Consider the following 26,207-nt stretch of genomic DNA (forward strand, 5'->3'; position numbering starts at 1 on the left):
GTTTGAAACTAATTTTAAACCCATTAGAAAAGAGCCTGTGTCAGCATCATCTCATGACCTCTTGCCTTTAAAACGACTGAGAACAATGCTGCCTTGCAAATTTCCTCATGCTATTGTATCATGTGGCATAACACAGGTGTGCTACAGACGTCTCTTTGCCAGCTCAACATAATGTGTCTGCGCAGTTCTCTAATTTCACTGTCAACGCAGCAATCTTTTCTCCTTTGTTAAAAGGCTCTCACAATCCCTGTAAGTAATGCTATTGCATCCTGAATTTCAGTCAAATAATACATTTGCCTTTCTCACTAACTTTTAATCTTGGAAAAAAGATCTGAAAAATTAGAGATGGGCCCTGGAGTGAGTCACTTAATACTCAGTTTCTCTGGTTTTGTGACAGCTAATAGTTCTAAAAGGAAGAAAAATAAAAAGGAAAAGACAAATGAAGTTCTCCATCCTGCTTGAAGTCGCAAGTTATATGTTTTTCAAAACAATTTATTTCTGGTCCCTTTCATTTTATATAGACCTTTGCTTAAAGGAGTTGCCCACAGAAAAGCAAAATGAGTATCAGTTTTGAATCGCATGCCAACCATCTGTTTTTCTTTTTCCTCTCCCACTTTGCTTCCCACTAAAGCTGCTTCCTTTGAACTCTCACCAGAAGCGTCCTGCTTAGCTATACAGCTAGACATTAATGGTTATCCAGTTTTGTTTTGTTTTATTAAGAGAGAATTTTTCTAGGGGAAGCGTGTGCTCGCTGGAAAGACAGAGAGAGACAGCGAGAAATGATCTCCTAGAAGGGATGGCCAGGCTGCAATCTCTTCTCCTCTGTTCTCCCTGAAATCCCTTCTCCTCCGTTCCCCTCTTGTGGTCTTGGGCATGCATGCACATGTATACAGAGTGTTTTAAGCTGCCAGGTTCAGACTTGAACTGCAGTTGACTATGTGGGAGTCTAGCAAGGTAACCATTACTCCATCTACTGGTCCCTGGTTATCCAGTTAATGCTACCAAGATCACAAAATACACACATTTTGTTTACAAAGATCATTTGTGGGCAACCACTGGGAATGAAAACAAGATTCCATTATTTTCATTACCTGTTAAACTGGCTTGGATAAATAAACACATAAATAGATACATACATGCATGCATACATATAATTAAGTAAATACATATCTAATTAATGAACTATATAGATATTTTTAGATTTTTTTGCCTTAGGGCACGTGTGCTCACCAGAGAGAGAAACAGAAACAGTGAGAAGGAAAGTGAGAAATCATTCCCCATGGGGGATGGTCACACAACGATCCCTTCTACTCCATTCCCTTCTCAGGATCTGGGGCACATATGCACACACACTAGGTGTGCATTTTAAAACACCAGGTCTGGGACTTGAACAGCAGTTGACTATGTGGGAGTCCAGTGACATATCCATTCTGCCATCTGCTGGACCCTGCATGTATAACTTTTAAAATGCAAGTTTGCTCACAGAATTCCCATGATTGAACTCCAGTGGCTTTGGGTGAGTCTTATGCCTTAGTGAGTAAGGGAGCCAGAACCTACATGGCTGACCATATGGTTTGAGTCTCAGGTCCTGCAGCTTGAAAAACATACCAGGTATATATGTGTGCTCTAAATTCCAACAGGTAAGAAAAATGGAGAAGGAATTGCTGTATGATTGTGCTCTGTTGAGGGGTGCTTTCTCTCGCTCTCTTTCTCTGTCTCTTTGACATGAGCACTCCCCTCTCCCAATAATAATAATAATAATAATAATAACAACAACAATAATAATAATCCAATGACTTCCCATCCCTTGGCATACCTGCCCCAGATCCTGCATCCCTCTGACCATGTCCTCTGTCTTCCTCCCTCACTACCTTCACTCTGGCCTCACAGAGTTTCTCTAGCTTCTTAAACACACAAAGCTCTCACTGCATCTTATTCTTTGCCATAGATGCTCTCTTGGTTTCAGAAAGCTCTTCTGATGTGAGCAGGACCAAGTCCTGCCTGTTAGGTATATCCCAACTTAATATCATTCACTTAGAATAAATTCTGTTGGCCAATTAAAAATAACTACATGGTCATTCCAATTCTCTGATGATTTCCTTGGTATTTGCTCCACTCATAACTGGCATGCTGTCTACTTTCCTGTAGCACAGCCATAGGTGCCTCTCCAATTGCCTCTTATGTCTCCTGGTTCCCTCTCAGTTCTCCAGTACAATGAATATATTTTTTAAGGTTTAATTTATTATTACTATTATTTTAAAATTTACTATAGGGCGCTTTCACTCACTAGAGAGAGAGAGGGAAAGTGAGAAAGCAAGCCACCAAGTCCAGGACTTGAACCACAGTCAGCCATGTGTGAGTCTAGCACCTTAACTGCCATGCCACCTGTTGGCCCAGGTTAATTAATATTACATGTTATTATCCTTATGTTCTGAGACAAAGAATAGCTTTAAAAATACAGGGATAATATTCGGTACTAAATATTCCATTTGAAGGTGAAATCCAGAGGCACGGCTGAGGGAAAATGAAAAAGAGATGAATCACTTTGATAGAACCAATAGAAAAAAAAATTCACTAGAACAGAAATAAACTAATCAAAATAACTTCAGAGGCTGCACGTTTTTTTTTTAGAAGTTTTTATTATAGGGTATGTGCACTCCGGTGCATGCACTTGCCAGAAAGATGGAGAGAAACAGAGAGATAGAAAGCGAGAAATCACCTCTAGGGGGGATGGTCACACTGCAATCCCTTCTCGTTCATTCTCCTCTTAGGATCTTGGGCACGCAAGCACATGCGCCCAGCGAGAGTCTAAGCCACCAGGTCCAGGACTTGAACTGCGGTCGACTACATGGGAGTCCAGCAACGTACCCATTATGCCATCTACTGGTCCTGAAGCTGCACTATTTTTATTTCAAATTATAAATACAGTCTTAAACACCAAAATGAGGATCGAAATAACAACATTAAATAAGGCTTCATCTTTAACAGATAATATATACTTTGGGTTTAATTATTGATACATCTAATTGAGCTAGATATGTCCATCTTTGGCCCATGAATTCATGTTCTTTGAAGACATATAAAGTACATTTGGTTGTAGTCAGTACAGAATGTAGTCAGTACATTCACCTGAAGCTTATTTTTGCAATTGCCACCATTAGGTATCAGTTGAGTCATTAATAAGAGTCTGGACTGAATTAGGCCTACCAAATGCATACATAGAGGAAAGAGAAATAAAAATGATGGAATGTTAATACCAGAACTTTGTGTATGATCTCAATCTTCAAGGATGTGTAGGATTTATAGGAGTTGAAGAAAAAAAAAAGACCTATAAAATTATTAAAATAATAGTGACCAAAGAACTGAGGAAATACTGTACATGTAATGTGTAGGAGATTGTGAAAATAACATGTCCAGTAAATTAACAGAGGAATACAGGCTGTGGATTGAAGGCGCAATCATGATGGATCTTGACTATCATTCTGGATTTGGTTCTGTAGCCTTTGGGTACATGTATACTGATTTTGAATTGAGAAATTAGAAATGACACATCTATATTCTGTGAAGGTAACTTTAGGAACCTTGCATGTAATGGATGAAATAATATTTGGGCTGACAGTGACAAAGCCTCAGAAGGGAAGAATCGTGTAAGCTGAGAGCCTGACTGTAGATTATAACAAAGAAAAGACAAAAGAGATAATTAATTTGAAATATGTTTTGGAAACAATTTGATAAAATTAATTGAATGGTTGGATGTGAAAATTGAAGAATAAAGATAACATTAAGAATTCAAGACTTAAGACCAGTAGTTAGTGTAATGGCTACATTGCTGGACTCCCATGTTGTCAACTGCGGTTCAAGTCCCAACCAGGTGACTTAAATTCATGCTGGGCGTGTGTGCATGTGTGCCCAAGACCCCAAGAGGAGAATGGAGGGGAAGGGATTGCGGTGTAGCCACCCACCTCTGCAGATTGATTTCTCACTTTCTGTCTCTCTGTCTCCCTCTATCTTTCTGGCAAGCACATGTGCCCTATAGCAAAAACCTTTCCAAAAAAAAAAAAAAATCAAGACTCAGGACCAGTTATGTTACTGGACTCCAACATAGTCCCATGCAGTCAAGTCCTGGAACTGGTGGATTGAAACTCACGTTGGGTGCATGTGCTTGCATGCCCAAAATCCCGAGAAGAGTACAAAGCAGAATGGACTACGATATGGCCATCCCCACTGGGGGGTGGTTTCTCACTGTCTGTATCGCTCTCTCTCTCTTTGGCAAGTCCACATGCCCATAGCAAAAAACATTCCTTAAAGAAAAAAAAATAATTTGAGGCTTAGGACCAGCAGATGGTGTGTTGGTTAAAGCCCTAGATTTGCACATGGCTGACTGAAGTTCGATTCCCAGACCCAGTGGCTTAAAAATCATGCAGGGTGTTTGTACATGCTGGAGAGGAGAATGGAGGAGAAGGGATTATGATCTGGCTATCACTCTTGGGAGATTATTTCTCACTTTCCCTGTCTCTGTGTCTTTCTCCATTGAGCACACACACTCTCTGGCAAAAATCTAAGTAAATAGATAAATAAATAAAAGGTGGGGGTCAGAATTCTAGGCTCATATTAGAAATGTCACAGAGTGTTAACAGGATTAGATGAAGACCAAGTTTAGGAAGAAGACAATGAGTTTAGTCTGGGACTATTTGATGTCCATAGTTTAATTCATTTACATTTGTTAACATAATAGTGATAGTAATTAAAAATAAGAGAAAATCAAAGATGGAAGCAATTTTGACTATGCCTGAACCATGAGTAGCGGAAAGGATAAATTAGAGGACAGAGCAGAAAGATAGACAGTAACAACAGTGAAGTAACTTTATGAGATAAACAAGTCTGGACAATGAAACTATGAGATTCTAAAAAGATGACACATCCCACGACAGGAGCTTAAAACATAATTAAATACATATTTCTATACATACATAGATTTTCCTTCTTGATGTCTTCCTTCCAACCTAATTTGAATGAGAAATCATCAGTATCCTAAAAAGAGAATATTAACATAAATAATAATTGGGCTTTTGAAAAAGTCATGCAGTTATTTTTTAATGTTTTCCTATGCAAAAATGTGTCATGACTTTTCCGGTGACCCAATAATTAACCTACATTCATACTTTTTAATACTTTTAATTTGGAAAAGAGATCGTCTAAATGGTTTGTCTTCTTAAGTTTTGTTTTGTTTTGCTTTTTTTGTCAACTCTTGGATTGCTGTAATTCATTTGTTCAAAACATGCGTTGTTGCTTTTATTTTTAATTTTCTACTGTGTTTCAGGCCCTATTCTAAGTGCTGGGATACAGCAGTATAGCAAGGTGGTAATGGTTATCTTGAGGGACTAGGAGGTGGTATAGTTAAGGTGCTGGACTCCCACAGGGCCATCCATGGCTCAAGTCCTGGACCCAAAGATTTGAAAATCACATTGGGCATGTGTGCGTACATGCCCCAAATCCCAGGAAAACGGAAGAAAAGGGATTGCAGTGTGGCCATCCACTGTAGGGGGCTATTTTTCACTTTCCCTCTCACTGTCTTTCTCTGGCAAGCTCATGAGCCCAATGGCAAAGACCTTAAAAAAACTAAGAAAGGTTATTCAGAAAGTAATTCCTCCCCCATTATTCAGAGCAACTTTTCTATTTATTTATTCTCTCCTACCTAGTCAAAGGGAACTACAGCTAAACATTTCCATGATTATAAAATATAGTCTGTTAGGTTTGGCAATTTTAACAGGCCAAGAGTCACCTGTCTAATAGAGATAAGTAGGTATTACGATTTCAGCACAACTCTGCTAACCATAAAATGCTAAATAAACATTTAATGTGCCTCCTGTAATTCAGTAAGTGAAGCCTGTGTTTTATGACTAGTTATTAATTCATGCTCATAATTGTTCTAATTTTTTACATCATGAGAGCTTTTGACATTGCACAGTTCATTTTCTCAGAAAGGACAGTGAGTCCTTAAAATAATTATTTAACCTCTGAGTGAACTAGCACTGCTGTCACTGTTAAAATTTGGATTCACTCATTTTATTAATAGATTTGGGCTCATCTCTCCTTCTTTACTTCCATCATTTAAAAACAGATCTTCTTCTCAGTGGTCTGTACTGTGAAAAGACAAAGGTATAATTTATCTATTTATTTTTTATTTACTAAATTTTGAAATTTTGCTATAGGGTGTGTGTATTCCCTACAAAGAGAAAGAGAGAAGAGGATGAAAAACCACCTCCTGGAGGGGATGGCCATGCTACAATCCATTCCTCCTCCTTTCTCCTCTCAGGATTGTGGGCATGCATGTGTATGTGCCCAGAGTATTTTTCAAGCTTTCTGGTCTGGGACTCAAATCGTGCAGTCAGCCAGCCCTGTGGGATCCAACTGCCTTAACCACCATGGCTCTAGCTGGCCCCAAAGGCATATTTTAAATAAATCCTACTATTGTTTCCTAACTCTTACTTTCCCTTAGACTTCATTTCTTTTTTTATTTTTTGTCTTTTGTTATAGAGCACGTGCCCTCGCCAGAAAGACAGAGAGAAGCAGAGAGACAGAAAGCGAGAAATCACTCCCCAGGGGCAATGGCCATGCCACAATCCCTTTTCCACCATTCTCCTCTCAGGATTTTGGGCATGCACACACACGTGCCCGGCATGAGTTTAAGCCACCGGGTCTGGGACTTGAATCGCGGTCGGCTACATGGGAGTTCAACGACATAGCTATTACGCTAACTGCTGGTCCCTAGACTTCATTTCTTGAATCTAGCAGTTAAATAATAAAATAGAAAGTGGTGAGGGCTCTTCATCATTGTGAGAAACTCCCTTATAGAATGTTGGCTCACTCTGTTAAAAGTGGCTGCTATTGGAACCAGCAGGTGGTGTGGTGCTTAAGATGCTGGACACTCCCACAGGGCTGACCATGGTTCGAGTTCCAAACCTGGTGGCTTGCTTTCTCACTATCTCTCTCTGGTCAAATTAAAATAAATGAATAAATAAATTTGTTTAAAGTGGCTGCTATTTTATAGTAGACCCAGAAAAGTTCCCAAGATTCTAAGTAAACATATACTTTTTCTTAATTGGTCATTAAAACCCAAAGTGTTTACTACCAGCATGTTGGTAGCTACTCAGTTGAAAATTATAATAGAACCTGTTTTGTTTCTATTTGAACTATGATACCTCTGGGTACTATAATCTTGTTTTGAATATTCAATATTGTCATTGTTACTTATTTTTGCAGCTTTGATTAGCACAATTCTTCACTTCAATGAGATCAATTGCTGCCAGAATATCAAGACTCACAGATATACAAGTTGCCTAAAATACTAAAATTTCACTGAAATAAAGCGAAATGTTTCAAAATAGCCATCTGGAAGAAACCTAGAATTTAGGAAGATATTCTCACCTTGAGTGAGCAATAACAATCTGTTCTATTGTATTTATAGATTTTACAGATGCCTTGAAATATGTGTTTTTCCTCTGAGAGAACATGAAGAAATCTAAATACCTACAGGAATTCCCAAGAAAATATGCTTTAAGCCAAACTATCTATCTGGAGAGAGAGAAAAAGAAATGAATAGATTTTTATTTTTCTCAACACTGACTAGTTTCTCTTGAAAAAAATCCAATAGGGGAAATCATAAAATAAAGTTACAAATAAGGTAGCATGCTAAAATTACTATGCATGAAAAACTTCCTCTACAGTATGTTCCAGATGAAAGGAATTTATATCCGTATTTCAAAGTTAGTCATACATTCACTACATAATCTGTTCCATTTCATTATGTATTCCACAACCTTCAGATTAGATCTTGGAGTTTTTTATGCACTATATCTCCAAGACTTTACTTGTAGCGTTGGTTTAATTTTTCAAAACCTGCAATTATGATGGTGTGTATGCACCTTTCTTTTTCACATCACTCTGAACAGGGGGACTTCAAATAGCTCATGGAAAAATGGAATTAAAGTACTAGCTTATTTTGGGTCAAAAAAGATGAGAAATTCATGCATACTTTTCTTATAAAATAAATACATTTTCCATGAACTTTTGGAATACTCTTCACGCACAGGGCAGGTACATCATTTCTGTCTGTGAGGGCTGTGTGAAACATTGCATAGTCTAACTTAAAGGAATGACAGAGTTTATTTCTCACTCTACTGAAGGTCAAAGTTTATTTCTCACCCTACTGTAGTTCAAAGTTTATTGCTCACTGTGCTAAAGTTCTAAATGTATTATTCACTTTACTGAACACTGCAATGTATAAACAAATCTCTTCAAAAATAAACCACCAAGAGTGTAGTAGTGATGAGCAGCGCTGTGGTATTTCTTCGAGTCAAGGTCAGTCATGAGACTAGAGCTTCCACAGTCTTTAAAAACAAGTCGATTGCCGGCGCTGTTTTAAATATCTGAGAAATATTGAGGCATGTACATTTTGAACATGCCTTTGGATTTTAAGAGTGAGCTAAAATCATTCTAATTTTATAAATGATCACGTGGTTGACTGAAGCTATCAGGAAGGTATTCAAAAGTTTACGGCTCCTTTGAAGCCACCATCTTTCTAGAATGGAAGGTCTAGGTTAGCAACATTCCGGTTATCTGTGTCTATCGCACCCATCTTTAAGATAATCGATTTTCAAGACCAGCAGATGGCGGAGCAGTTACATTGCTGGACTCCCACATGATCTACCACAGTTCCATCCCTGGTCAAGACCTGGCTTGAAAAATCATGCTGGGAACAAGCATGTGTGCACCCAAAATCCCAAGAGGAGAATGGCGGAGAGTGGATTACAATGTGGTCATCCTCCTGGGGGTGATTTCTTACTTTCCCTCTCACTGTGTCTGTCTCTCTCTCTCTGGCAAGCATATGTGCCCTAAAACAAAAACCTCTAATAAATAAATAAATAAATAAATAAATAAATAAATAAAAATAATAGACTTTTAGCTGGGGGTTGGGTGGGAAATGGAGGGATCTCATGCTCCTTTCTTTCTGAGAGCTTGATAAATTGAACTTATTTGGTGTGAGGATGCTTGAGTGCTTGAGTCCTTATTAACAAAGTGAACTAACTGAATGCCTAATTTAGAAGCATACTTTATAACAAGTAGCTGAGCCTTAGCCAATCATAGCAGCTGGGCTTCAGTCAATCTCAGGTGGCCAACTAATCAGGTAATGTCCAAATGAGGTCAATACTGAGCTATACCCAATCAAGATATCACTCTACTTTACTTCCATTTCTTTTCACAAATGTTGCCTGACCACATTACAGGGAGTTCTCTGAACCTGTCCTGGTTTTGAGGGCTGTTCAATTCCCAAATTATTCTTTGCTTAAATCCTGCTAAGTTTAATTTGCCTGAAGTTTTTATTTTAACAAGTTATAAAGTCACATGTTCTTCAGACTCATTGTTTACCAGTGTGGAAACCAGAGAAAGAAAGTCAGAAAAAAAATACTGTAACTAAAGAGAAAGACTTTGCTAGTCATGATTTTCTTCTAATGGGATGCAAACTTTAGGAGGAAATCATAAGATTTAAGTATAAGGACAACACTATTCCTTTTCTTAAAGAATTATTTAATTTAATTTATTATTATTTTTTTTTTAGTTGACCAGAGAGAGACACAGAGGGAAAGTGAGAAAGTAAGATGCCAGCTCTGGGACTTGAACCATCAGCCATGTGGGAGTCTAGCACCTTAACCACCACATCGCCTGCCAACCCATTATTTCATTTTTAACTGGCTACGCACATAGAAAACTTTAGACCATAGATTGCAGATGCATTATTGTAGAAGTTTTTATTATAGAAGAGAATGCATAGCTCAAATTGAATTAATTAAAAACGTACTTTTCATCAAAATGTTCATAATGCTAATTGATATTCATTTTATAACAACTTCCTTCTTATTTTCTAAGGACCCTAGGTTTTTATAAAAATCAAAACTAGTAGATTTGTAATTATTATATAATAAACTTTAGGAATTTTTTTTTTCATAACAGGAAGAAAAGTAAAATGTTTTGGCCTGTTCACCAAGTGCTAGGTACTGGGCTATAGAAATCTATATAAAAATATTTTCATGGGACCAGCAGTTAGTGTAATGGCTATGTCGCTGGACTCCCCTGTAGCCGACCTCAGTTCGCATCCCAGGCCCAGCGCCTTAAACTCACACCGGGCGCGTGTGCGTGCGTGCCCAGGATCCCGAGAGGAGAATGGAGGAGAAGGGATTGCGGCATGGCCATCCCCCCTGGGGGTGATTTCTTGCTTTCTCTCTCTCTGTATCTCTCTGTCTTTCTGGAGAGCACACGCGCCCTATAGCAAAAACCTCTCCAAAAAAAAAAAAAAAAAAAAAGAAAAAAATATTTTCATTAAAGTGAGAAAATGGATTCAAAAATAGATTAATAACGTTGGACATGGTTATTGCAAATAGCTGTTATGGATAATAAGTACAATAGTAATTTAAAGGAGAGAGATTTCTAAAATGTAGTGAGAAACCCTCAGAGAGGGTTTTCCAGTATGGTAAAGGAGGTAGTCTTCTAAGTGAAAAAACAAACCTTTTAAAAGTACCTTCAATATGCAAGGAAATCCACAAAGTACTGTGAGAACAGTAGTAAACCAGGTATGGCTATGACATGAAGACGGTAAGTTCATCAGTTATTTATTGCCACAATATTGTTGCAAAACAAAAATAAAACCTTGGTGAGACAGAACAATAAATATTTTAGTTTATGAGCTTATGGTTACAGATACTGGGTTTAGCTGCTCTCACTTGGGCTCATCCACGTGTCCGAGGCCAGACATGGGTTGTTAAGGCTGCCCTGTTGATCTTGGTGGGACTCTCTCATATTAGTGTATAATGGGTTTGGGGAGAGGAGGCTGGCTGTTGATTGATGACCTTAACTAAAATGACTGGGGCATATCTCATCCTCCAGCAGGCTAGCCCAGGCATGCTCTCATGGCTTTGGGTGGAACAAGTCTGAGAACAAACCCAAGGGCACATGCTTTTCGAGTTTCTGCTTATGTTATTTTGACTAACACGTCATTGGTCAAAACAAGTCACATGCGGGACCACCAGTTAGCGTAATGGCTATGTCGCTGGACTCCCACATAGTTGACCGCAGTTCGTGTCCCGGACCTGGTGGCTTAAACTCATACCGGGCACATGTGCGTGCATGCCTAAGATCCCGAGAGGAGAATGGAGGAGAAGGGATTGCCGTGGCCATCCCCCCTGGGGTGTGATTTCTCACTTTCTGTCTCTCTGTCTCTCTGTCTCTCTCTCTGGTAAGCGCATGCGCCCTATAGCTAAAACCTCTACAAAAAAAAAAAAAAAGTCACATGGTTACGTCCTAAGTCTACATAGATGGGTACAAGACAAAGGGTGTGATAGTGAAAGGGTGAAGAATGAGGGCCATGGATGTAATCACTTGCTCAAAGTGCTTAAAATAAGAACTGCAAACTTGAGAGCTTAAGAAAGGAAGTAGGGGCCAGCAGATGGTGTAATGGTTATGTTGCTGGACTTCCATGTAGCCAACTGTAGTTTGAATCCCAGACCCAGCAGTTTGAAACTCTTGCTAGATGCCTATGTGTGCATGCCCAAGGTCCCAAGAGGAGAATGGAGGAGAAGGAATTGCTGCGTGGCCATCCCCCCTGGGGGGTGATTTCTCGCTTTCTGTCTCTATGTCTCTCTCTGTCTGTCTGGCAAGCGCACGCGCCCTACAGTGAAAATCTCTCCAAAAAAAAAAAAGAAGAAGAAGAAGAAAGGAAAGAGCACATTTCCTTTAGGAATTAAGAGCAGAACCAGGATAAATTCAATCTGAGGTGGGGTCATGAAAAAAATGTTTGAAATACCTTGTATTTTTTCCCCAAAGAATTATTTCTTTCTTTATTTAATTCCATTTGTTATTATTATTATTATTACCATTATTATTATTGTTATTTTTAATTTGACCAGAGAGAGAGGCAGAGAAAGCAAGAAAGCAAGCCACCAGGTAGGTCCGGGACTCAAACCACAAACCACGGTCAACCATGTGAGAATCCACAGCCTTTAACCATCACACCACCTACTGACCCCAGTACATACTATTTGAATAGGATCTGAAATTTAGAGATGCGAGAATTTAACAGATTTAGTGGAGCAAAGACTCAGAGGTAGGACAGTCAGCCAAGCTAGGACACAGAATGGGGACAAATATGACTAGTAGTCATTTGAGTAGGGAAGTATTGAGAAGCAGGAGTTCCAACATGGGCTCAGGTGGGAGTCTGAACTGTTTGGAACACGGGTAAGAAGTCTGTATTTTATCTTATAGTTAATCGAAGCCTTACAGTTCACAAGCAGAGCATGTGTTTTCTTAGGGGAGCTGACATCTGAAGTAGACCTTGAGCTCTCCTATATAAATTTGCTACTACGTATGCCAAAAGTGTTTTTTAGATCTAACCAGAGAACCAACACTACTTGATTTTTTTTATGATAATATAAAATGAAGCAGTAAGTATTAAGTATTGATGGAAAATAATGTGTGTAATTCTGAAAATGACTTCAGAAGTAAGTTGTGGCTCATTCTTGTTTTAGCCACTGATTTTGCAAACTCTAAAAACATGCTTTAAGGCACATGGAAAAAAATAAAGACTACTCTAAATAAGCAGGAATAGTGACTACTAGTTACAAAGTAAAAACTGGAATAAAATACAAAGGTATTTCAGCATAAGATAGACCCTCTTATGAAGTATATGGGGGGAGAATTGTCAAAAGCTTGTGGAAAACGCAGATTATGAAAAAAGTATGCACGGGTTGAAAAAAAAAATCTTTTGAGCCAAAATAACTTGTACTTAAAAAAAAATTATTTATTTCTTCTATGGGCAAGACAGAGAAAGAGAGACAGGGGCGGGGGGGGGGATATACACTCCTAATAGGGTTTTGATGCCATAACCCACTCGCTGTCTATAGCCACCCCTGATCATGGACACGTGTGTGATCAGTGGACTCAAGGTAGTCTCCGGACTTGAACCTGGTGCCTTCCCATGTGGAACTGCCTCACAGAACCTCATGTTTTAACTGCTGTACCACTATCTGGCCCTAAACTTGTACTTTAATTCCATTTGTTCACAAACTTTTTTCTCATTAGAATGGGAGGGAATTGAAGAGAAAACAAAGGTTAAATATGTTGTGATCAGTTTAGGTAATAGAGGTATAGGTAAGCGTTTTCTAATAAGAATGGTCTTGTGAGAAAAAATTTATAGTGAACCATGCTATATAATCCTATTTGTCCTAATTCTAGGATACCATAGCAAGTAACTGTTTAGATTATAGAGCTGATGCCATCAGTGCCACAGCTACAGTACTCAGGCCTTATAACTTCCATGCCTGCCAGGCCTGTTTTCAAATGCAAGTACCTGTGTCACTTTGCCAGAAAGCTCTCTCCAAAGCTCCTGATGTCCTTTCTGCTTCACTTCCCACACATATGGCAGGCTTCAAATAACAAGGAATAAATGCCCTTTAGGAACAGCCCTCCATCAATGACAGAAAGAACTGGTATATAAATTCCTTGCCTGTCAATTGGGTTGAATATTGGGTGTGTGTTCTACACAGTCTTTTGAGAGATCCTCAGTAAGACTGAGCTTCCATGAACTCAAAGTGGTAATTTGCGTGACAGCACTTGGTTTATTGGCTTCCTTCTCTTCCTTCCTTTTCCCTACACCCCTACTGATACCTGCTGGATCATTTCCCAGATGTACTCAAATGAGTCTCAGAGTCTATGAATGCTGGAACCACATAAAGACAGATGAGATCCGTGCAACTGACTTAGTGTTAACCGATGACGTTGTGTTTGACTAACTCTGCAAACTATGCAAGTGTGTACATGTAAGTGATAAGAATGACAAGAGAACAGCCTACTGAAATGTAAAAGCTCTGTGTCATTCTTTTATCGGCTTTTTATTCCCCTTAAGATGCCTAGGATTCCACTTTCTCTTCAACGAATGTACAATAATATTATATAGTATGATTAAGCATATTCCATTCTAGGCCATTCTAATAAAATTAAAGCCTACTAAAGGTGACTTTAAACTGTAGGAAAATATATCCTGAAAAGAACATAGTTACGTGTGTTGTCTAGTCAAGCGTCCAGTGGGATATGGTAACAGATAAATTCCATAATTAGTGATAAGAGAGGCATTAACATGAGGGAAAGCCCATTGCCGTACTTCAGACTCATTTTGTAATTTTTTCCTTCAGTCACTGGCTTTCCAGAGAGAATCACAAATTGATTTTACAAAGACAATCATAGAGTACACTTAGTAATGCTATTATTTTTACATATACGTATTTTGGAAATGATAGTAGTTCTCTCATTTCATGCTGCTAGCAGGATTAAGGAAATAGGAAGAAATGCAGGAACTGTTTTAGAAGTGTAAGAAATCATACTGGCTGGTCAGAGTTAATTATAACTTGTGGATTTCAGATTACACAACTGGTAGAGAAGAGCCTTTCAGCATAAGAATTAAAACTCTTCTAATGATTTTCTCAAAATGAATAACCTTATTAAAAAAATACAGTGAGTTAAAATTTTTCCCTATTTTAAACCCATAAAGCTAAAGCTACATTTCCAAACAGTCTATACTTACTGAATAAAGCCTTTACCCTTTTCAAATCATTTTATCACTAGCACCTGGCAGCTTCTTTACCACAAGCACACATGGATAATGAGTAATTAGCAGGCCTACATAGTGCTGGGAAATGGACCACCTTGAATGATCAAGATAAATTAAAAAAAATGTGAACCTGACCTCAAAGGAAGGGGTAGAGGGATGACCCATGAAAGGTGCAGAGACATCCTTCTTATCCCAGAACACCAAGAGCACCACTGTCAAAAATTGGACTGCTGTCCTTCTTAGTGGTAAAATACTGTGCTGACATTAAATCAAGTTATAAAGAAAGGGTTTTCAAAGATTATTAATCTTTTAAATCCTTATTTCTTTCATGCATGAGAGAAAGAGGGCAAGGGAGAGAGATCCCTAGCAAGGTCTCCTCATGCCACTCTCCTCCACTCAGCCTTCCAGCCAGCCGGGATCACGGGTAGACTTGGAATGTTCAGAACAACCCAGGATCCAAACACTGTGCCTTCCCATGTGGCCTCAGCATTGCACAGCAGTGCCCAACACCTGCACCACTGCAGCTGGGCCCAAATATTAGTAATTCCTGTGTTGCATAACCTAATTAAATGAATGACTTCTAGAAGTGAGCAATTATTGTCAGCAGCTGCTATTGCTAGTGCCACTAGCCAAATAATGAAAGTAATAAATAAAAGAAAAAAAAATAATGAAACTGCCAAGCAGGTAAGGCAAACGCTGGAATATGTGCCCTTACCATTTGTGACGGTGAAAGAGAAACAAAAGCCAGGAAGAATGGGATGCATACTCTGTTCATCCAAAATGAAATGCAGAGATGGGGAACATGAGGTACTGCCCTAACAGTCCATGAGAAGTATTCTGAACAGAGAATAAACCAGTCTTCATTGCATTAGATTAATTCCAATTATTCAAAATTTATAGTCCATTCTCAAATTTATAAAAAGAATAAAATTTTAAAAACCCAAATATTAGTAATTCCTGTGTTGCATAACCTAATTAAATGAATGACTTCTAGAAGTGAGCAATTATTGTCAGCAGCTGCTATTGCTAGTGCCACTAGCCAAATAATGAAAGTAATAAATAAAAGAAAAAAAATAATGAAACTGCCAAGCAGGTAAGGCAAACGCTGGAATATGTGCCCTTACCATTTGTGACGGTGAAAGAGAAACAAAAGCCAGGAAGAATGGGATGCATGCTCTGTTCATCCAAAATGAAATGCAGAGATGGGGAACATGAGGTACTGCCCTAACAGTCCATGAGAAGTATTCTGAACAGAGAATAAACCAGTCTTCATTGCATTAGATTAATTCCAATTATTCAAAATTTATAGTCCATTCTCAAATTTATAAAAAGAATAAAATTTTAAAAACAGACATGGCCTTTGAAAAGACAACAAGTGTTTTTATGTAATTTTTCTGTATCTTTGTTCTGTGGCCAAGTTTATATATTTAGGGGGAAACACAAACAAGTCAGGGAAGTCTCCCAGAAGTTCTCTGCACAGCTCATTTTGAATCTCGTTACTTAAGGTCAATCTTCAAAGCACAATATCATCAGAGGATATGGGAGTTTTCATGTTAATGGAAGAACGCTGATAATATCAAACTAATCATCAAAAGGGACAGTTTTCATACTTTTGTTTTGTTACATTATTTTGTTTCCATCATTTATTGGGCTCTATCTTGGAACGATAGATTACTGAAACAACACATAAGCCATGAATGCATTATAAATCTTCTAGTGATATTATTTACTTGTAAAGAGCAACATGGGAACCAGCAGTTAGCGTAATGGCTATGTCGCTGGACTCCCACGTAGTCGAGCGCGGTTCGTGTCCCGGACCTGGTGGCTTAAAACTCACGCCGGGCGCGTGTGCGTGTGTGCCCAAGATCCCAAGAGGAGAATGGAGGAGAAGGGATTGTGGCGTGACCATCCCCCCTGGGGGGTGATTTCTCGCTTTCTGTCTCTATGTCTCTCTCTGTCTGTCTGGTGAGCGCACGCGCCCTACAGTGAAAATCTCTCCAAAAAAAAAAGAGCAACATAATGCAGTCAAGCTTGGTACTATAAGCAGTGTCAAAATTGTAATAAACTTTGATAACTTTGCTAGGCATTACTACTCACTCCCAAAGAAAGAAAAAGATTGAAGTCATTAAAGTAGCAACAATTTCATAGGCCATTTCCCATGGTGCTGTTCCTGCTCCCACCACCTCCTCTCTCTGATGGTACATATGTAGTGATTTATTGAGTGTTCCCAGAGGGAACCAGCAGGAAGAGGTAGGAAGAGAATAAAGACAGGGAGGAAGCTAAGCGATGATGTAATTTCAAACTAAGCCTAATCTTGACCTGATCCTAAGGGGATCTCTGGAAGCTGCAAGAGGAAGAAATGGGTATTTTTAATTCCTAGGATAGTCAGCTTATTGGCTTTAGGTTTTCTCTGCAGAAACAAGGAAACCTAAGTACCTCGAACTTCCCAAGCACTAGTGAAATAGCCTCATGGAGTTTATTGCAGAAAGTTTCAGGTTGTGATTTGTTAGCAATGATGCATATGAAAACAGAAGGATGGAAATACGGAGCCAGTGAAGGGGACCTGAGGGCTTCTGCAGATGGGGACAGCAACAGCACTACTAAATATGCAAGGGGAAGTGACAGCACTGTCATTGTGCCAGTTCACATTTAGTAGTGCTACATTGGCCAGCTGCCTTAAATAAGAAATCCAGCGTGGCTGTCACTGCAGAAAGGGCTAGAATTGACCCATGATCTCAACCGGCTACTGTCTCATGATCCCTGAATCGAATTAATGGTATAAAGTCAACGTTCTACACAATGGTACCATTGTTAATGCAGAACTTCAGGATTTTCTACCTAATCTAAAACAAGGCAAATCTGCTCTCTACCCCACTGATAAGGTGTTCATTTTAGCATTCAAAGTAAAAGTTCAGTGCATAAAGGTCAAAGTAATTCATTTTTTTTCTTTTTAAAGTTTCCTGTTCACATTAACTCAGCATTTCCATGCACTTCGAACAGGACACTTTGCAGGAGAAATAAAAAGGTTTGAAACCAAACTGGAAAAGGAACCAGAATTAAACACAGGTTTCTACTGTAGAATTCTTTTTCTTTTTTTTTTTTAAGTTTATTTCTTCCAGTCACAAGGAAACATAAAGACAAGCACCTCCCAACAGGATCTTCATGCTGTGATCCAGCCCTGGTCTCAGTCAGCCAGGATGAAGCCAGCCCAATGTGCACAGGGACACACACTTGGAACCTGCCCACAGGGCCTGTGGATCACCTAGGAGTACATCTTACAGAAGATATACATGACCTCAAAGAGGAAAATGATAAGATCAGATTAAGAGGTATTTTAAAAGACAAATCAATAAATAATGCTTTGAAGTTTGGTGGGATTCTAATGGACTCTCAGAAAACTAAAAAAAGGACTACCATCAGGTCTTCACATCTTATTAAAACAGATTAGAAAAGACATTTCAAACTTGTAGGGGTGGTTTCATGTAGCTCCTTCTGTGGGGACAAGGCCTACGGGGAGAAGAGGTGGCTCCTATGGGTTGAATCCTTGGGGGACTAAACTAAAAGACCCTCTGTTTGGTCTGAGTATTAAACCAGTGTAGGTCTTTGCAGGGCCAAAGGAATCCTAATCACAGCATGGCTTTAGCAGAATCAGCAAGACAATGGAGGCGATCTCAAAAATGAGCACACTGGACACCAAGACCAGATGGCAGCAAGCCCAAGCAGAGTTTGAGACATCAAAAATCACCCTCACTCAGGAGTGCAAGTCTGAGGTCCATCCACATTTCAGATTACCAGTCTTCCCAAGTCCAGAATGCCTGAATGTGAGGGACAGCATGAAACCACAAGAATTTGATACTGGATCAGTACAAGAGAAGACCTAAACCAAGTCTAATTTCATTTTAGCAGTCAACAAAAAGGATACTAGTTGTGTTCCCATTTTCATGGAACAACTTTATTTATGGGCTTATTTATTTAGGTAGAGGGCACACGTGCTTGCTAGAGAGAGACAGAGAGAGAGAGAAAGGAGAAATCACTCCCCTCCTCCCTAGCCTGATGGAGAATGGTCATACCACAATCCTTTCTTCACTATATCTTCCTTTTTTTTGAGATCTTGGGACACATGCACATGTGCCTGGCATGGGGTCTGGCCATGTGGGATCTGGCTGCTTCAACTGCCAGGCCACAGAGCCAGCCTCATATCCATTTTTTCTTTTTTGAATAATTGCTATAGAGTACATGCACTTGCCCGAGAGAGAGAGAGAGAGAGAGAGAGAGAGAGAGAAAGCATCCCCCAGAGGACTGACTACGCTGAAGTCAGTCCTTTCTCCTCTTTTTTCCTCTTGGAATTTTGAATTTTGGGTATACACACACAATTGTACCTGGAGTGCTTTTGAAGCTGCTGGATCTGGAACTTGAACTACATAGTTGACCATGTGGGAACCAGCTGCCTAACCACTATGTCATCTGGCTGGTCCTCGTATCCTTTTTTATCAAGTTAGTATAAGAGAAAACATGTTAAAACAAGTCTTGCCATTGGCCCAAACTGAAGAGAGCTGACACACAGGATATGTATCTTTAAGGTTTTTACAACTCACTATTATAGGAGCCCAGACTTCTCCAAATAACCAATTATATAAGTCATTATATAAATATATAATTCAAAGTGGTGGTAACAAAAGCTGCTAGTTATCTAAGAATAAATCTGGAAAAAGTTGTACAAGCCCTTTTCAAATAAAAGCTGTTTTATAAAAGCTTTTAAGGACTAAAACAAAGGCCTGAATGAATAGTGATGTGGGGCCAGCTGGTGACGTGGTGGTTAAGGTGGCTGGATCCCACATAATTGACTGTGTGGTTTGAGTCCTAGACCACTTGAAAAACACACCTGGCATATATGTGTACATGTCCAAAATCCCAAAAGCAGAAATGGAGGAAAAGAGTTCACAGCATGGCCATTCCACACAGAAAAGTGCCTGGTTTGTGTCCTGTGGCCTCACTTTTTACACTGAGTACAAGCCTACACCTCTGTAATCCTGGTTGGCTGAACCTGGGGAGTGGATCATGGTGTGAGGACCCTGTTAGGGTTGCCTGTCTCTTCCTGCTATGGAAGGAATAAATAAAACTTTATATTAAAAAAAGGAAACAAAATAATGCACGAGGCATTAACATATAAAAATAAAGGGTCTTTAAATTTGAAGGGGTGGGACGTTATTGAGATTTTTTTTTTTTATATAGAAAAAGGTAATCCAAAATTGACATCAAAAAATAAAACCAAATGAAAACTAACTTTAAAAAGAAGTCATACTATAAGGTAAAAATATAGCCTACTACCTTTACTACCTCAGAATATGGAATGACTTTTGAACAAAGAGATAAAAGAAAATTTTAAATAATAAACAAATGTTTATTATTTATGGACTTATTTATTTAGGGAGAGGGCATACATGCTTGCTAGAGAGAGACAGAAAGAAAGGGAAAGGAGAAATCACTCCCCTCCTCCCTAGCCTGATGGAGAATGATCATACCACAATCCTTTCTTCACTATATTTTCCTTTTTGAGATCTTGGGACACATGCACCTGTGCCTGGCATGGGGTCTGGGATTCAAACTCTGTGGCTGGCCATGTGGGATCTGGCTGCTTTAACTGCCAGGCCACAGAGCCAGCCTCATATCCATTTTTTTTGGTAAAAATTTGCTATAGAGAACATGCAATACTTTGTATCAATAAAAGATTGCTGTATTGAATTGCATGCAACACAATTAAAAGATTCTGTTCAAATAAGACACAGGGACAGATTCTATGATGGTCCCTCATGATATTTCTCTTGGTACTCATAACTTTAGTTAATCTTCTTTCCTTGGTTCTAACCAGCTGACTATTTAAGGTTGAGGGTGTGTCACTTCCATTAGCTTACAAAAGTTTCTCTCTGCCATTCTCATTCTCTCCCTTGCTTGCACCGGTGAAGTGAGCTGCCATGTGGCCTCACTCACAGCTGGGCAATAAGGTTCTCAGTTCAGCACAAAAGGAACCCAGTGCTACAAAACCCGCAATAAGCTTGAAGGCTGAGCCTTCAGATGAGCTCCAGCCCTGGGTGGCACCCTAATTGCAGTCTTGGGAAAGACCCTGTAACAAGTCTAAGTTAAAGAACTAAAGTAAACTTTTAGCCTTTAGCTTTTTTTCTTTTCCTTTGACACAATAAGTCTCACATGTGCTTGAAGAACATTTAAAACTTCTTCCTTGATCAGGCCCAGCTGACCCAGCTGCAACTGAAAACAACTACCCTGATGTCAACAATTCCCTTCTGTGGGACTGGAGAGGAGGGTGATGAACTGCTCTGCTGTGTAACCCATTTTACCTCCCCTTTTGAAAATATCGGGTTGTCGAAAAAGTCATGACATATTTTTCCGACAACCCAATTCCTCTTACTGAACTGAGACTTCCAAGATGGTCTTGAGATTGAGACAGCAGCCTGCTATCTTCCAAAGTTGCTGGCTTCCTGAATAAAGCTACCTTTCCTTTCCAGGGATATTTGTCACTGAGGACTTGGCATTTGAGCAGTGACCAGCCCAACTTGAGTTCAGTGTCAGATTGATTTCTGTAAGAACTCTGGCTACTCAGCTAATGCATGTCCAGATTCCTGATCTGCAGAACTATGAGAGAACAAATGGGCACAATTATAAGTTGGCAAGTTTGTGGTAAGATGCTTCACAGCAATAAATAACTAATATAGAGAACATGAATACATTGATATAAGTTAGAGGGAACAGGGCATTTCAATGCATGTCACATGCTAAATATTTAGTACCAAGATGACCTCAGAAATTCCTACAAGTTAACATAAAATGAAAACTTAATGTAAAAACAGGCAAAAGATCAGGCTATTTGCAAAACAGAAACTTGCAATGATAATAAACATATGAAATCATGGTCATCCTCACTAGTGCTCAGGGAAACAAAACTTAGAAAATAAAAAGTATTTTGGGTCCAGAAGATTATATAATGTTTATATTGCTAGACTCCCATGTAGTTAACAGTGGTTCGAGCCCTGGACTCAGAGGCTTGAAACTCAGGCCAGCCAAGTGTGTGTGCTTGCTCAAGATCCCAAGAGGAGAATGGAGGAGAAGGGACTGTGGCAAGGCCATCCCCCTGGAGGGTGATTTCTTACTTTTTGTCTCTGTCTCTTTCTGTGTCTCCACCAAGCGCATGCACCCTGTAGCAAAAATTTCCCTCAAATAAAACAAAACAAAACAAACAAAAATAGTATTTTATACCTATTCATTCCTAAAGTCTTAAAGCATTGGACAAAATCAAGTTGGCCTCAGTATGTGAAATCAGGACTCACATATGCTGCCAGTAAAAGTGGAAATTGTCAGGACTGCTCTAAAAAGCACACTAGGGGAACCAGCAGTTAGCATAATGGCTATGTCGCTGGACTCCCACGTAGTCGACCGTGGTTCGTGTCCCGGACCTGGTGGCTTAAAATTCACGCCGGGCACGTGTGCGTGCGTGCCCAAGATCCCGAGAGGAGAATGGAGGAGAAGGGATTGCAGTGTGACCATCCCCCCTGGGGGGTGATTTCTCGCTTTCTGTCTCTATGTCTCTCTCTGTCTGTCTGGCGAGCGCACGCGCCCTACAGTGAAAATCTCTCCAAAAAAAAAAAAAATTAAAAAGCACACTAGCATCATTTTGTAAAAATTAAATGATAAAAGCATCTGACTCAGCATTTCCAAATCCAGATATATGCTCAAGATATGGACAAGGATATTTATTTTGACAATTTTTGCAGCTGTGAAAAAAAGAAAACAGCTCAAATGTCCATGAATGTTAGAATGGCAGTCATGTTTTGAAGTTATACATAACAATCACAATGAATGAGTTGGATATACAATATTTAGGCAGACCTTAAAAAAATTGAAGGAAAAAAGCAAGTAGAATATGACACAGGACATAATATTATGTAATTTTAATCATTCAAAAATAACAGTTTAAGTAACATGTGATTACATTTATACATATATGATATTATTATTATTATTATTATTATTATTACTAAAAACCAAACATTCTTCAGTCTTCAACTTGGGAAATGAAAGAGGAGAGTGGTTTGAGAAGAGAACCTAATTTTATTATTTTATTTTTGTATTTTTTTTTTAAATTTTTATTCCCAGGCCAACCAATGACATGGTGTTTAAGGCAGCTGGATTCCATATGGCTGAATGTGTAGTTTGGGTTCTGAAACCATCAGTTTGAGAAACATACAGGATGACTGTGTGTATGCCCAAAATCCCAGGAGAGGAATAGAGAGGAGATTATGTGTGACCATTCTCCATGGGTGGTGCGCTTGCTCGCTCGCTCTCTCGCTCTCTCTCTCTCTCTCCAGTGAGTGCATGTACCCTCTGAAGAATTAAAAAGTAAAAAGAGAGAAAAAATAATTTCCTTAAATGAGTTACAATAATCTACATAAAGTATAAGCAGGTTCAAATTTTAGGTGGTGGTTCAGAAATGTTTATTATCCAGTTAATTAGAAGCAGAAAGGTGGGGCCAGCAGGTGGAGAGGGGGTTAAGGAGTCTGGATTCTCACATAGCCAACGATGGTTCCAGTCCTGAATCTAGAGACTTGAAAATCACTCAGGGCACATGTGTGTACATACCCAAAACCCAAGAGGAGAATGGAGGAGAAGGAACTGTGGCATGACCAACCACCTTGGCAGAGAGGAAGTTTTCTCATGTTCCCTTTCTCTCTCTCTCTCCTCTCCAGCGAGCACATGCACCCTATGGCAAAAACCTACCAAAAAAAACCTAACAACAACAACAACAACAAAGCAGACAGGTAAATCCCTGTGCTCACTACACATGTCACAAGCAACACGGTTTGATCTCTCTAAAGTGATGTTAGACGCTGACAGGCCAGGTTTTACATGCAGTCTTCACCACTTACTGTGTATCCCCGTGTGTTCCCTATAAATGTCCCTAATGGCAATGACATGGGTACTTTGTTCATCTCTGAATCCTCAGCACCTAGGACAGCACCTGACCAACTGCTGAATAAACATGTATGGGATTAAAAAAAATAAATAAATAAAGATATTTATTATTCTTACTCTTCTCTGTGTTATTTCTTTTCTTTCTTTCTTTGTTTTTCTGTCTTTCTTTTTTAAAGGTTTTTGACATAGGGTACATGTGCTCACCAGAGAGAAAGACAGTGAGTAATAGGGAAAGTGAGAAATCACTCTCTAGGGGAAATGGCCTCACCACAATCCTTTCTCCGCCATTCTCTTCCTGGGATTCTGAGCACACATGTATTTGTATCTGGCATGATTTTTCAAGCTGCCAAGTTCTGGCCTTGAGCCATGATCAAACATGTGGGAGTCCAGCACCTTTACCACCAAACCACCTGCTGGCCCCAGTTATTGCTTTTCAAAATAAAATTAAAAAAAATAGTGCTAAGAATAAAATGATAGTGATGCTAGCCCTATAGCCTAGTGGTTAAGGGAGTTGGATCCCACATAGCAGGGCAAAGGTCAAGTTCCAGTCACAAAGTAAAATATGCTGAGTGCATGCATATGAGCCCAGTGTTCCAACAGAATGGAGAACTGGAGCAGAAGGGATTGCAGCATGACCACCCTCCACTGGAGAGTTCTTTCTCCTTCCCTCTTTTTCTGGTGAGCAAGAATGCTCTCTCACAATTAAAAACCTTTGCATTTTGTTATCAGTAGGCTGTTTGTAAGTTTGCACAAATATAAACATATATAGTCCAAAATCAGAACTAAAAACATGGTTAATTTTTGTGCAATTCACAAAGCTGAAGCCATTTTCTTAGGCCTTCTGAGATTCTTGAAATGAAAGTCTCAGGACAGAATTTATCAGGAACAGGACAATTGCATGCTTGGGAGAGATAACAAAGATTAGTCAGCTTCTGCCTTTTTCTTTTGCTATAACTCAGATATCTGTAATTTTCCCGAAGTTATAAATGGCCAAAAGATGGGCTGAGACACATTTTCTCTGTCATGAAGTATACGTTTTATATCTTCTACTTCAGTAAATTATAAAAATGTCCACGAGAAGCAGCCGTTTTAGAGAAAAACTGTGGATGTACACTTTGTAGTGATACCTGTCTGTTTGGATTCTCATTGATTATGCTTTTTCTAAACCATGTTTTTGGCTATTCTCTATATGGATAATTATGAATTGATGGAGTATTAATTCATCTGTTGGCTACATTAAGAACTTGAGGGATTATTAAATAATGTCTCCCACATGGTTCCCGTTAATAATTTCACTTTGAGTCAGGATTGGTAACAAGTCTTCAGAAAGTTAATGGGAATTTTGTATTATGAAAAAGCTATGCATGGATGTTGAAATTTTATACACCAAAATAAACTTGTCTTTAAATGGCATTTTTCCATGAACTTTCTGAAGTCCTCTCATGCAAAAACAAAGGGACGTTACATGACTTCACATTTAATAATCTTCAATATAAGGTGATACTAATTTCTACAGTTCATACTCAGACCTAGAATAAAAGAGATGGAGGCAGAGTAAAAGGAGAAGAAGGGCCAGCAGATGGCATTGCAGTTACATTGCTGAACTCCCATATGGCAAACCTCAGTTTGAATCTCAGATCTGGTGGCTTGAAACTCACCTTGGTCATGTGTGTGTGCCTGCCCAAGATCCCAGGAAGGGAACGGAGGAGAAAGGTCTGTAGTGTGGCCATCACCCCTCGGGGGTGATTTCTCACTTTCCCTCTCACTGTCTCTGTCTCTCTCTGTCTAGCAAGCAGACGTGCCCTAAGACAGACAGAGAGAGAGAGAGAGAGAGAGAGAGAGAGAGAAGGGGAAAGAGATAAATAAAATAAATAAAATTAAAAAATGTCCTATTTGGATTCCAGAAGGAGAAAGGAGTTTAATTCTTTGATACTAGAAGGAAATAAATTTTTCTCCACTTACTTGAAATATGTAAAAAATTCATTATTGATATGTTAAATATCTAAAGTATGACATATATTTTAAAACATATGCTCAACACCTAAAGACTTTACAAAGAATACAAGTCACAAAGCAGAAAAATTTTGCAACATTAAGGAATTGATTCCACATACTTAAAAAATTGGGGACTAATTTCTGTTAATTTCTATTACTTTTGACAAAAGTGAATAAAACTAAAAAAAAAATAAATAAATAATCCTAGGATGAGCCAGGTAGCTTGGTGGTTAAAGGTGGCTAAAGTCCCAGTCCTGGTGGCTTGAAAACCACATCAGGCATGTGTGCATGCATGCCCAAAATCCAAGAAGAAAATGGAGAAGGGCAGAGAAAGAATTGCAGTGTTCCCATCCTCCCAAGGGAACTATTTTATTATCTCTCTCTCTCTCTCCCTCTCTCTCTCTCTCTCTCTCACACACACACACACACTCTATAGCTATGTCTAAAACAGAAAAAATACATGCCTGAAGTCAGTTCAGTGTAGACAACTTTATATGGTCATGAAAGGCAGTAACTCATAGGATGCTAAAGAGTAGATCCAGCCTACGACTTTAGAAAGCCTTTGAACTTGGGA

General features: G+C 39.1%; 1 long non-coding RNA gene across 1 annotated transcript in view; it reads right to left on the minus strand.

Annotated features, from left to right (window-relative positions):
- LOC102479229 (uncharacterized) overlaps nucleotides 1-26,207 on the minus strand; it is a 122,400-nt gene that overhangs the window by 45,118 nt on the left and 51,075 nt on the right. The window lies entirely within an intron of this gene.

This window comes from Tupaia chinensis, unplaced genomic scaffold (genome assembly GCF_000334495.1).
Source record: "Tupaia chinensis unplaced genomic scaffold, TupChi_1.0 Scaffold000633_1, whole genome shotgun sequence".
NCBI lineage: Eukaryota > Metazoa > Chordata > Mammalia > Scandentia > Tupaiidae > Tupaia > Tupaia belangeri.